Source organism: Arachis stenosperma, chromosome 8 (assembly GCF_014773155.1).
Source record: "Arachis stenosperma cultivar V10309 chromosome 8, arast.V10309.gnm1.PFL2, whole genome shotgun sequence".
Lineage (NCBI taxonomy): Eukaryota > Viridiplantae > Streptophyta > Magnoliopsida > Fabales > Fabaceae > Arachis > Arachis stenosperma.
Genome location: NC_080384.1, coordinates 26492066 through 26504788, shown reverse-complemented (window position 1 = coordinate 26504788; position 12723 = coordinate 26492066). Strand labels below are relative to the sequence as shown.

At 39.7% G+C, this 12723-nt stretch overlaps 1 non-coding gene across 1 annotated transcript; it reads right to left on the bottom strand.

The window, feature by feature from the left end:
• Positions 1-1892: 1892 nt before the first annotated feature.
• On the bottom strand, positions 1893-2000 carry LOC130947137 (small nucleolar RNA R71). Its single transcript, XR_009072547.1, has one exon. It is a non-coding gene; the product is annotated as a small nucleolar RNA R71 (small nucleolar RNA).
• Positions 2001-12723: the final 10723 nt, after the last annotated feature.

Here is a 12723-nt window from a genome sequence, read left to right as displayed (position 1 = left end):
GAGTTTCATGATGATCTGCTGAAATCTGGCTGGCTGAGAAGCCATGTCTAATCTTATTGGACCGAGTTTCAACTGATCATCACAATAGCTTGTTGATTTCCATCAATCTTGCCATTGGAGCAATGATCTGCTAAGGCTTGGCTGGCCATTAGCCATGTCTAGTGTTTTGGACCGAAGCTTTCTTTGAAAGCTTGGCTGGCTGTGAAGCCATGTCTAATTCCTGGACCGGAGTCTTAGACTAGCATTGCAATGATTCCTGGAATTCAAATTGAGAATTCTGAAACTTTTATTTTCTGTTTTCACATAATTTTCGAAAAAAAAAGGGGCACAAAAAATTTTTTTAAAATCATAAAAACCAAAAATACTTTATGTTTCTTGCTTGAGTCTAGTGTCTAATTTTAAGTTTGGTGTCTTGCATGCCTTGTTTATTTGATCTTGGTTCTATTTTCAAGTCAATAGTACAGGGAACTGAAGATTCAGAACATGCAGCAGAGGAATTACACAGAAAAAGCTGGGCGTTCAAAACGCCCAGTGAAGAAGGACAGACTGGCGTTTAAACGCCAGCCAGGGTACCTGGTTGGGCGTTTAACGCCCAAAAAGGTAGCATTTTGGGCGTTAAACGCCAGAATGGATACCATTCTGGGCGTTTAACGCCAGGATGGCACAAGGGGGAGGATTTTGTTTTCAAAATCAATTTTCAAAGCTTTTCAAAATCAAATCTTTTTCAAATCATATCTTTTCAATCAAATGTTTTCAAAATCAATTTCTTTCCTTTTTCAAAGATACTTACTAACAATTAATGATTTGATTGAACATTTCAAGTATATTGCCTTTTCTGTTGAGAAAGGTTTAATGTTTGAATCATATCTTTTCTTGTTAGGCAAGTCATTAATTTTTAAAATCATATCTTTTAAAATTGTTTTCAAATCAAATCTTTTTAAATGTTTTTCAAATCATATCTTCTCAATCACATTTTTTTTCCAATCATATCTTCTTAACCACATCTTTTTCAAAATAATTTTCAATCAAATCTTTTTAATTTCTAATTTCAAAATCTTTTTCAAAAATCACTCTATTTCTTTCCCACTTTTGTTTTCGAAAATCAATTAGTGTTTTTCAAAATTGTTTTCAAAATCTTTTACTTAATTTTCGAAAATTACTTCCCCTCTTCCCACATCCTTCTATTTATGGAGTACCACTCCTTCTTAATGCACAATTCGAACTCTATCTAATCAAGTTCGAATTCTCCTTCTTCTTTCTTCTATTTTTCTTTTCCTCTGACACCTCAAGGAATCTCTATACTGTGACATAGAGGATTCCACATTTTCTTATTCTTTTCTCTTTCATATGAGCAGGAGCAGAGACAAAGGCATTCTTGTTGAAGCTGACCCTGAACCTGAAAGGACCTTGAAGCGAAAGCTAAGAGAAGCTAAGGCACAATTCTCTGTAGAGGACCTGACCGAATTCTTCAAAGAAGAAGAAGACATGGCAGCCGAAAACAACAACAATGCCAACAATGCAAGGAAGGTGCTGGGTGACTTTACTGCACCTACTCCCGACTTCTATGGGGAGAAGCATCTCTATCCCTGCCATTGGAGCAAACAACTTTGAGCTTAAGCCTCAATTAGTTTCTCTAATGCAACAGAATTGCAAGTTCCATGGACTTCCATTGGAAGATCCTCATCAGTTTTTAGCTGAGTTCTTGCAAATTTGTGACACAGTCAAGACTAATGGGGGTTGACCCTGAGGTCTACAGACTGATGCTATTCCCTTTTGCTGTAAGAGACAGAGCTAGAATATGGTTGGACTCACAACCTAAAGAAAGCCTGGACTCTTGGGAAAAGCTAGTCAATGCCTTCTTGGCAAAGTTCTTTCCACCTCAAAAATTGAGTAAGCTTAGAGTGGAAGTCCAAACCTTCAGACAGAAGGATGGTGAATCCCTCTATGATGCTTGGGAAAGATACAAACAATTAATCAGAAAGTGTCCCTCAGACATGCTTTCTGAATGGAGCATCATAGGTATTTTTTATGATGGTCTCTTTGAACTGTCCAAGATGTCTTTGGATAGCTCTGCTGGAGGATCTCTTCATCTGAAGAAGACGCCTGCAGAGGCTCAAGAGCTAATTGAAATGGTTGCAAATAACCAATTCATGTACACTTCTGAAAGGAATCCTGTGAACAATGGGGCTAATCAGAAGAAAGGAGTTCTTGAGATTGACACTCTGAATGCCATTTTGGCTCAGAATAAGATATTGACTCAACAAGTCAATTTGATTTCTCAAAGTCTGTCTGGAATGCAAAATGCACCAAGCAGTACTAAGGATGCTTCCTCTGAGGAAGAAGCTTATGATCCTGAGAACCCTTCAATGGAAGAGGTGAATTACCTAGGAGAACCCTATGGAAACACCTATAATTCTTCATGGAGAAATCACCCAAATTTCTCATGGAAGAATCAAGAGAGACCTCAACAAGGTTTCAATAATAATGGTGGAAGAAACAGGTTTAGCAATGGCAAGCCTTTTCCATCATCTTCTTAGCAACAGACAGAGAATTCTAAGCAGAACCCCTCTGACTTAGCAACCATGGTCTCTAATCTAATCAAAACCACTCAAAGTTTCATGACTGAAACAAGGTCCTCCATTAGAAATTTGGAGGCATAAGTGGGACAGCTGAGCAAGAAAATTACTGAACTCCCTCCTAGTACTCTCCCAAGTAATACAGAAGAAAATCCAAAAGGAGAGTGCAAAGCCATAACCATGGCCGAATCTAGAGAGGGAAGAGAGGAAGTGGACGCCACTGAGGAAGGCCTCAATGGGCGTGCACTAACCTCCAATGAGTTCCCCAATGAGGAACCATGGGAATCTGAGGCTCAAAATGAGACCATAGAGATTCCATTGGACTTACTTCTGCCTTTCATGAGCTCTGATGAGTATTCTTCCTCTGAAGAGGATGAGTATGTCACTGAAGAGCAAGTTGCTAAATACCTTGGAGCAATCATGAAGCTAAATGACAAGTTATTTGGAAATGAGACTTGGGAAGATGAACCTCCTTTGCTCACCAAAGAACTGGATGACTTGTCTAGGCAGAAATTACCTCAAAAGAAACAAGATCCTGGGAAGTTTTCAATACCTTGTACCATAGGCACCATAACCTTCAAGAAGGCCTTGTGTGACTTAGGGTCAAGTGTGAACCTCATGCCTCTCTCTGTAATGGAGAAGCTAGGGATCTTTGAGGTACAAGCTGCAAAAATCTCACTAGAGATGGCAGACAACTCAAGAAAACAAGCTCATGGACTTGTAGAAAATTTTCTGGTAAAAGTTGAAGACCATTACATCCCTACTGATTTCATAGTCCTAGAGACTGGGAAGTGCATGGATGAATCCATCATCCTTGGCAGACCCTTCCTAGCCACAGCAAAGGCTGTGATTGATGTTGATGGAGGTGAACTGATCATTCAAGTGAATGAAAAATCCTATGTGTTTAAGGCTCAAGGATATCCCTCTGTCACCATGGAGAGGAAGCATGAAGAGCTTCTCTCAAATCAGAGTCAAGCAGAGCCCCCACAGTCAAACTCTAAGTTTGGTGTTGGGAGGCCACAACCAAACTCTAAGTTTGGTGTTGAACCCCCACATTCAAACTCTAAGTTTGGTGTTGGGAGGTTCCAACATTGCTCTGAGTATCTGTGAGGCTCCATGAGAGCCCTCTGTCAAGCTATTGACATTAAAGAAGCGCTTGTTGGGAGGCAACCCAATGATTATATTTTATATATTTTCTTTTGTTATTTTTTTTTTTTTGTAGGTTGATGATCATAAGAAGTCACAAAATCCATTGAAAAAGCAAAAACAGAATGAAAAACAGGAAGAAAAACAGCACACCCTGGAGGAAGAATTCACTGGCGTTTAAACGCCAGTGAGGCTAGCAGTTGGGCGTTTAACGCCCAGTCTGGCACCATTCTGGGCGTTTAACGCCAGAAAGGGGCACCAGACTGGCGTTAAACGCCAGAAAAGGGCAAGAACCTGGCGTTAAACGCCAGGAATGGGCACCAGTCCGGCGTTTAACGCCAGAAATGGCTCAAAACGTGATTTTTTATGCCATTTGGTGCAGGGATGACTTTTCCTTGACACCACAGGATCTGTGGACCCCACAGGATCCCCACCAACCCCACCACTCTCTCTCTCCCTTCTTCACCCATTCACCAATCACCTCATTACCTCTTCCCCAAAACCCCTTCACCTATCAAATCCCATCTTTCTCTTCACCACTCACATCCATCCTTCATAAAACCCCACCAACCTCACCCTTCAAATTCAAACCACTTTCCCTCCCAAACCCACCCAATATGGCCGAACCCCATCTCCCCTCTCTCCTATAAATACCCTTCTTCACTCCTTCATTTTCACAAAACCTAAACACCACTTCCCCCCTCCTTGGCCGAATACATAAGCCATCTCCTTCTCCCTCATTTCTTCTTCTTCTACTCTTTTCTTTCTTCTTTTGCTCGAGGACGAGCAAACCTTTTAAGTTTGGTGTGGTAAAAGCGTTGCTTTTTCGTTTTCCATAACCATTTATGGCATCCAAGGCCGGAGAAACCTCTAGAAAGAGGAAAGGGAAGGCAAAAGCTTCCACCTCCGAGTCATGGGAGATGGATAGATTCATTTCAAGGGTGCATCAAGACCACTTCTATGAAGTTGTGGCCTTGAAGAAGGTGATCCCCGAGGTCCCCTTTTCACTCAAAAAGGGTGAATATCCGGAGATCCGCCATGAGATCCGAAGAAGAGGTTGGGAAGTGCTTACCAACCCCATTCAACAAGTCGGAATCTTGATGGTTCAAGAGTTCTATGCCAATGCATGGATCACCAAGAACCATGATCAAAGTATGAACCCGGATCCAAAGAATTATCTTACTATGGTTCGGGGGAAATACTTGGATTTTAGTTCGGAAAATGTAAGGTTAGCATTCAACTTGCCCATGATGCAAGGAGATGCACATCCTTACACTAGAAGGGTCAACTTTGATCAAAGGTTGGACCAAGTCCTCACAATCATATGTGAAGAGGGCGCACAATGGAAGAGAGATTCAAGAGGCAAGCCGGTTCAATTGAGAAGGCATGACCTCAAGCCCATGGCTAGAGGATGGTTGGAGTTCATCCAACGCTCAATCATTCCTACTAGCAACCGGTCTGAAGTTACTCTAGACCGGGCCATCATGATTCATAGCATCATGATTGGAGAAGAAGTGGAAGTTCATGAGGTTATAGCCCAAGAACTCTATAAAGTGGCGGACAAGTCTTCCACCTTGGCAAGGCTAGCCTTTCCTCATCTCATTTGTCACCTCTGTTATTCAGTTGGAGTTGACATAGAAGGAGATATCCCCATTGATGAGGACAAGCCCATCACCAAGAAAAGGATGGAGCAAACAAGAGACCCCTCTCATCATGAGATCCCTGAGATACCTCAAGGGATGCACTCTCCTCCACAAACTATTGGGAGCAACTGAACACCTCCTAGGAGAATTGAGTTCCAACATGGGACAACTAAGGGTGGAGCACCAAGAGCATTCCATCCTCCTCCATGAAATTAGAGAAGATCAAAGAATCATGAGAGAGGAGCAACAAAGACAAGGAAGAGACATTGAGGAGCTCAAGCACTCCATAAGACCTTCAAGAGGAAGAACAAGCCGCCATCACTGAGGTGGACCCGTTCTTTAATCTCCTTGTTCTTTAATTTTCTGTTTTTCGAATTTTAGTGCTTTATATTATCCATGTTTGTGTCTTATGATCATTAGTGTCTTAGTGTCTATGCCTTAAAGTTATGAATGTCCTATGAATCCATCACCTTTCTTAGAGATTGTTCTTAATTGAAAAAGAAAAGAATTGCATGAATTTTGAATTTTATAACAGTTTAATTATCTTGATGTGGTGGCAACACCTTTGTTCTCTGAATGTATGCTTGAACAGTGCATATGTCTTTTGAATTTGTGGTTCATGAATGTTGGCTCTTGAAAGAATGATGAAAAAGGAGACATGTTACTGAGGATCTGAAAAATCATAAAAAAATGATTCTTGAAGCAAGAAAAAGCAGTGAATACAAAAAAAAAGAGAAAAAAAGAAAAAAAGAGAAGAGGCAAAAAAAAGAAAAAGAAAGAAATAAAGTTGTGATCCAAGGCAATGTGCTTAAGAACCCTGGACACCTCTAGTTGGGGACTCTAGCAAAGCTGAGTCACAATCTGAAAAGGTTCACCCAATTATGTGTCTGTGGCATGTATGTATCCGGTGGTAATACTGGAAGACAGAGTGCTTTGGGCCACACCTAAGACTCAATAAGTAGCTGTGTTCAAGAATCATCATACTTAACTAGGAGAATCAATAACACTATCTGGATTCTGAGTTCCTAAAGAAGCCAATCATTCTGAGTTCCAAAGGATAAAGTGAGATGCCAAAACTATTCAGAGGCAAAAAGCTAAAAGCCCCGCTCATCTAATTAATACTGATCTTCATAGATGTTTTTGGAGTTCATTGCATATTCTCTTCTTTTTATCTTATTTGATCTTCAGTTGCTTGAGGACAAGCAACAATTTAAGTTTGGTGTTGTGATGAGCGGATAATTTGTACGCTTTTTGGCATTGTTTTTAGTATGTTTTTAGTATCTTTTAGTTAGTTTTTATTATATTTTTATTAGTTTTTAGTTGAAATTCACTTTTCTGGACTTTACTATGAGTTTGTGTGTTTTTCTGTGATTTCAGGTATTTTCTGGCTGAAATTGAGGGATCTGAGCAAAAATCTTATCCAGAGACTCAAAAGGACTGCAGATGCTGTTGGATTCTGACCTCCCTGCACTCGAAGTGGATTTTCTGGAGCTACAGAAGCCCAATTGGCGCGCTCTCAATGGCGTTGGAAAGTAGACATCCTGGGCTTTCCAGCAATATATGACAGTCCATACTTTGCCCAAGATTTGATGGCCCAAACAGGCGTTCAAAGTCACCTCAAGAAATTCCAGCGTTAAACGCCGGAACTGGCACCTAAATGGGAGTTAAACGCCCAAACTGGCATAAAAGCTGGCGTTTAACTCCAAGGAGAGTCTCTACACGAAAATGCTTCATTGCTCAGCCCAAGCACACACAAAGTGGGCCCGGAAGTGGATTTTTATGTCATTTACTCATCTCTGTACACCCTAGGCTACTAGTTTTCTATAAGTAGGACCTTTTACTATTGTATTTTCATCTTTGGATTATTTTTAGATCCTTTGATCATCTTTGGACATCTAGTTCTTAGATCATTTGGGAGGCTGGCCATTCGGCCATGCCTAGACCTTGTTCTTATGTATTTTCAACGGTGGAGTTTCTACACACCATAGATTAAGGTGTGGAGCTCTACTGTACCTCGAGTATTAATGCAATTACTATTGTTCTTCTATTCAATTCCGCTTGTTCTTGTTCCAAGATATCACCTGTTCTTCAACTTGATGAATGTGATGATCCGTGACACTTATCATCATTCTCACTTATGAACAAAGTGACTGACAACCACTCTTGTTCTACAAGCATACGAGGCTTAGTGAATATCTCTTGGATTCCTGATAACACGATGCATGGTTGATCGCCTGACAACCGAGTGCTCGCCTGACAAACGAGCCAGCCATTCCGTGAGATCAGAGTCTTCGTGGTATAGGCGAGAACTGATGGCGGCATTCAAGAGAATCCGGAAGGTCTAACCTTGTCTGTGGTATTCTGAGTAGGATTCAATGATTGAATGACTGTGACGTGCTTCAAACTCCTAGCAGGCGGGGCGTTAGTGACAGACGCAAAAGGATCGATGGATTTTATTCCGGCCTGACCGAGAACCGACAGCTGATTAGCCATATGCTGTGACAGAGCATGGGAACATTTTCACTGAGAGGATGGGAGGTAGCCACTGACAACGGTGAAACCCTACACGAGCTTGCCATGGAAAGGAGTAAGAAGGATTGGATGAAGACTGTAGGAAAGCAGAGAGACGGAAGGGAAGGCATCTTCATACGCTTGTCTGAAGCTCTCACCAATGATATACATAAGTATCTCTATCTTTATCTTTATGCTTTATTCGTTTATCACTATACCCATTTGAGTCTGCCTGACTGAGATTTACAAGGTGACCATAGCTTGCTTCATAGCAACAATCTCCGTGGGATCGACCCTTACTCACGTAAGGTATTACTTGGACGACCCAGTGCACTTGCTGGTTAGTTGTGCAAAGTTGTGTAGTGATCACAATTTCGCGCACCACTAAGCATACCTCTATACCTCTCCCAGGCATTATAAAGGGATTCATTATCCTCTTGTTTAAAGCCTTGGATGTCCAGCCTTAGCTATGTCATCCTCTTTGGAGGGTAAAAATGATTCAGGAATTTGTCTGACAACTGTTTCCATGTCTTTATGCTTGCTGTAGGTTGGTTATTCAACCACCTTTTAGCTTGATCTTTTACAGCAAATGGAAACAGTAATAGTCTGTAGACATCCTGATCTACCTCTTTATCATGTACTGTGTTAGCAATTTGTAAGAACTGTGCCAGAAACTCAGTAGGTTCTTCCTGTGGAAAACCGGAATACTGGCAGTTTTGCTGCACTATGATAATGAGTTGAGGATTTAGCTCAAAGCTGCTTGCTTTGATGGGAGGTGTACAGATGCTACTCCCATATGCAGCTGTAATGGGGTTAGCATATGACCCCAGAGTCCTTTTGGACTGATCAATCCCTCTTAGGTCCATAATGGACAAAAGGGAAATGATAATGATTGCAAGTAGATAAATTTTGTTTTTTTTCTTTTGAATTAAACGAAAAAAATTAAGATAAAATAAAAGGAAATTAAAAAAATTCGAAAATCAAAAAGAAAACAAAATCAAAGCAAATTGAGAACTGAATCAATTAGTTAATTAAAAAGGTTTTGAAAAAAGCAATTAGAAAGATATGATTGAAAAGTTTTATGAAAAAGATTTGATTTTTGAACAAAGGAAAGAGAAAAACCACAAAAAGACACCAAACTTAAAATTTTTAGAAAATCAAACACTAATTTTCGAAAATTTTAAAGGAAAAACACAAAGAGGACACTAAACTTAGAATTTTTTTTAATCAAAAAGGGACTAAGATCATGCAAAATCGAAAATTTTAAAAGAAAAACAAAAGCATGAAATTGACACCAAACTTAGAATATGAAACTAGACTCAACTAAAAGACTCTAAACCAACAAAAATAAAACAGTCCTAATCTAAGCAACAAGATAAGCCGTCAGTTGTCCAAACTCGAACAATCCCCGGCAACGGCGCCAAAAACTTGGTGCACGAAATTGCAATCACACTTTTGCAATCCCACACAACTAACCAGCAAGTGCACTGAGTCGTCCAAGTAATACCTTGCGTGAGCAAGGGTCGATCCCACGGAGATTGTCGGCTTGAAGCAAGCTATGGTTATCTTGTAAATCTTAGTCAGGATATCAGAAATTATCAGGATTGATTGTGAAAAGCAAAAGAACATGAAATAGGTACTTGTTTTGCAGTAATGGAGAATAGGTTGAGGCTTTGGAGATGCTCCATCTTCTGAATCTCTGCTTTCCTAGTGTCTTCTTCATCAAACACGCAAGGCTCCTTCCATGGCAAGCTGTATGTAGGGTTTCACCGTTGTCAGTGGCTACCTCCCATCCTCTCAGTGAAAACGTTCCTATGCTCTGTCACAACATGGCTAATCATCTGTCGGTTCTCGGTCAGGCCGGAATAGAATCCATTGATTCTTTTGCGTCTGTCACTAACGCCCCGCCTGCTAGGAGTTTGAAGCACGTCACAGTCATTCAATCATTGAATCCTACTCAGAATACCACAGACAAGGTTTAGACCTTCCGGATTCTCTTGAATGCCGCCATCAGTTCTAGCTTATACCACGAAGATTCTGGTTAAGGAATCCAAGAGATATCTACTCAATCTAAAGTAGAACAGGGGTGGTTGTCAGGCACATGTTCATAGTTGAGAATGATGATGAGTGTCACGGATCATCACATTCATCCGGGTTAAGAGCAAGTGATATCTTAGAATGGAAGCAAGCATGATTGAATAAGAAACAGTAGTAATTGCATTAATCCATCAAGACACAGCAGAGCTCCTCACCCCAACCATGGGGTTTAGAGACTCATGCCGTGGAAGGTATACAATGAAATGTGTAAAAATGTCATGAGGTACAGTTACAATGTCAAAAGATCCTATTAATAGTAAACTAGTAACCTAGGGTATACAGAAATGAGTAAATGACGTAAAAATCCACTTCCGGGCCCACTTGGTGTGTGCTTGGGTTGAGCAATGAAGCATTTTCGTGTAGAGACCTTTTCTGGAGTTAAACGCCAGCTTTCATGCCAGTTTGGGCGTTTAACTCCAAGTTTTATGCCAGTTCCAGCGTTTAACGCTGGAATTCCTGAGGGTGACTTTGAACGCCGGTTTGGGCCATCAAATCTTGGGCAAAGAATGGACTATCATATATTGCTGGAAAGCCCAGGATGTCTACTTTCCAATTCCGTTGAGAGCGCGCCAATTGGGCTTCTGTAGCTCCAGAAAATCCACTTCGAGTGCAGGGAGGTCAGAATCCAACAGCATCTGCAGTCCTTTTCAGTCTCTGAATCAGATTTTTGCTCAGGACCCTCAATTTCAGCCAGAAAATACCTGAAATCACAGAAAAACACACAAACTCATAGTAAAGTCCAGAAAAGTGAATTTTAGCTAAAAACTAATAAAAATATACTAAAAACTAACTAAATCCTACTAAAAACATACTAAAAACAATGCCAAAAAGGGTACAAATTATCCGCTCATCAATTGTGACTCAGCTTTGCTAGAGTCCCCAGTTAGTGGTGTCCAGAGCTCTTAAGCACACTCTTTTTGCTTTGGATCACGACTTTAACCACTCAGTCTCAAGCTTTTCACTTGGACTTTCATGACACAAGCACATGGTTAGGGACAGCTTGATTTAGCCGCTTAGGCCTGGATTTAATTTCCTTGGGCCCTTTTATCCATTGATGCTCAAAGCCTTGGATCTTTTTTACCCTTGCCTTTTGGTTTTAAGGGCTATTGGCTTTTTTTGCTTGCTTTTTCTTTTTCTTTCTATTTTTCTTTTTTTTTTCGCAAAATTTTTTTTTCCGCAAGCTTCTTCTTTTTTCATTGCTTTTTCTTGCTTCAAGAATCAATTTCATGATCTTTCAGATCATCAATAACATTTCTCTTTGTTCATCATTCTTTCAAGAACCAACAATTTTAACATTCATAAACAACAAGATCAAAAAACATATGCACTGTTCAAGCATTCATTCAGAGAACAAAAAGTATTGTCACCACGTCAATATAATTAAACTAAATTCAAGGATAAATTCGAAATTCATGTACTTCTTGTTCTTTTGAATTAAAACATTTTTCATTTAAGAGAGGTGAAGGATTAATGGATTTTATTCATAGCTTTAAGGCATGGTTACATACTAATGATCATGAAATAAAGACACAAAACATAGATAAACACAACATTAAAAACCGAAAACAGAAAGAAATAAAGAACAAGGAATGAATCCACCTTTAGTGGCGTCTTCTTCTTGAAGGTCCAACAATGTCCTTAAGCTCTTCTATGTCCCTTCCTTGCCTTTGTTGCTCCTCCCTCATTGCTCTTTGATCTTCTCTTATTTCTTGGAGAATGATGGAGTGCTCATGATGTTCCACCCTTAATTGTTCAACATTGTGGCTCAAACCTTCTAAGGAAGTATTGAGTTGTTCCCAATAGTTGTTTGGAGGAAAGTGCATCCCTTGAGGCATCTCAGGGATTTCTTGATGATGAGCTTCCTCATGCATCTCTTGAGAACCGTGAAGGGTCTCTCTTGCTTGCTCCATTCTCTTCTTGGTGATGGGCTTATTGACGAATGGATTTTTGACGGTATAGAATTTCACTATTGAAGTCTCGTTGCAAGTATAGTTTCTAAACCAATCAAAAATCCTTTCATACAAAAGATTGTTTGTCACAAGTAACAAACCCCTAATTTTATAAACCGAAGTATTCAAACCTCGGGTCGTTCTCCCTAGGAATTGTAATGAAGTGTCTTGTTATTGGTTGTGAATTATATTTGGGGTTTTTAAGCTTTTGGACAAGAAATATAAATGACAAAGAAAGTAAACTAACACTAACAAAGCTCTTGGCAAGATATGAGAACTAGAAGTCCTATCCTAATCATCCTCTTCAATTGTGATGACAAATTGTCCATTACTCCCACTTAGTTAACCTCTAACTATGGAGGAAAGTCAAGTGGATGAATCAATTTGATTCCTCAAGTCCTAATCAACTCCTAAAGGAAAGACTAGCTTTAGAGGCATTCAAATTAATTAGCAACTTCTAATTATCAATCAACAAAGGAATTAGATAACTCAAGAGTCACTAATTACTCTACCTAAGCCAAGAGGAACAAAACCTACACTAAAATACAACCAAGCATTTCATCAAACACTTGGAAGGCATGAAAGGAAAGCATAGTAAATTGATGACAAGAATAGAATCTAACAACAATTATTGCAAAGAATTAATAACAACAATCAAAAGAAACACATCTATTATGAATTACCTTGAATTGAATTTGAAGAAAGTAGAAGAAACAAAAGTAGATCTACAACAAAAACACAAGAACAACATAAAGGAAATTACAACAAAAGAATAGAGGAAGATGAATGTAACAACAAAAA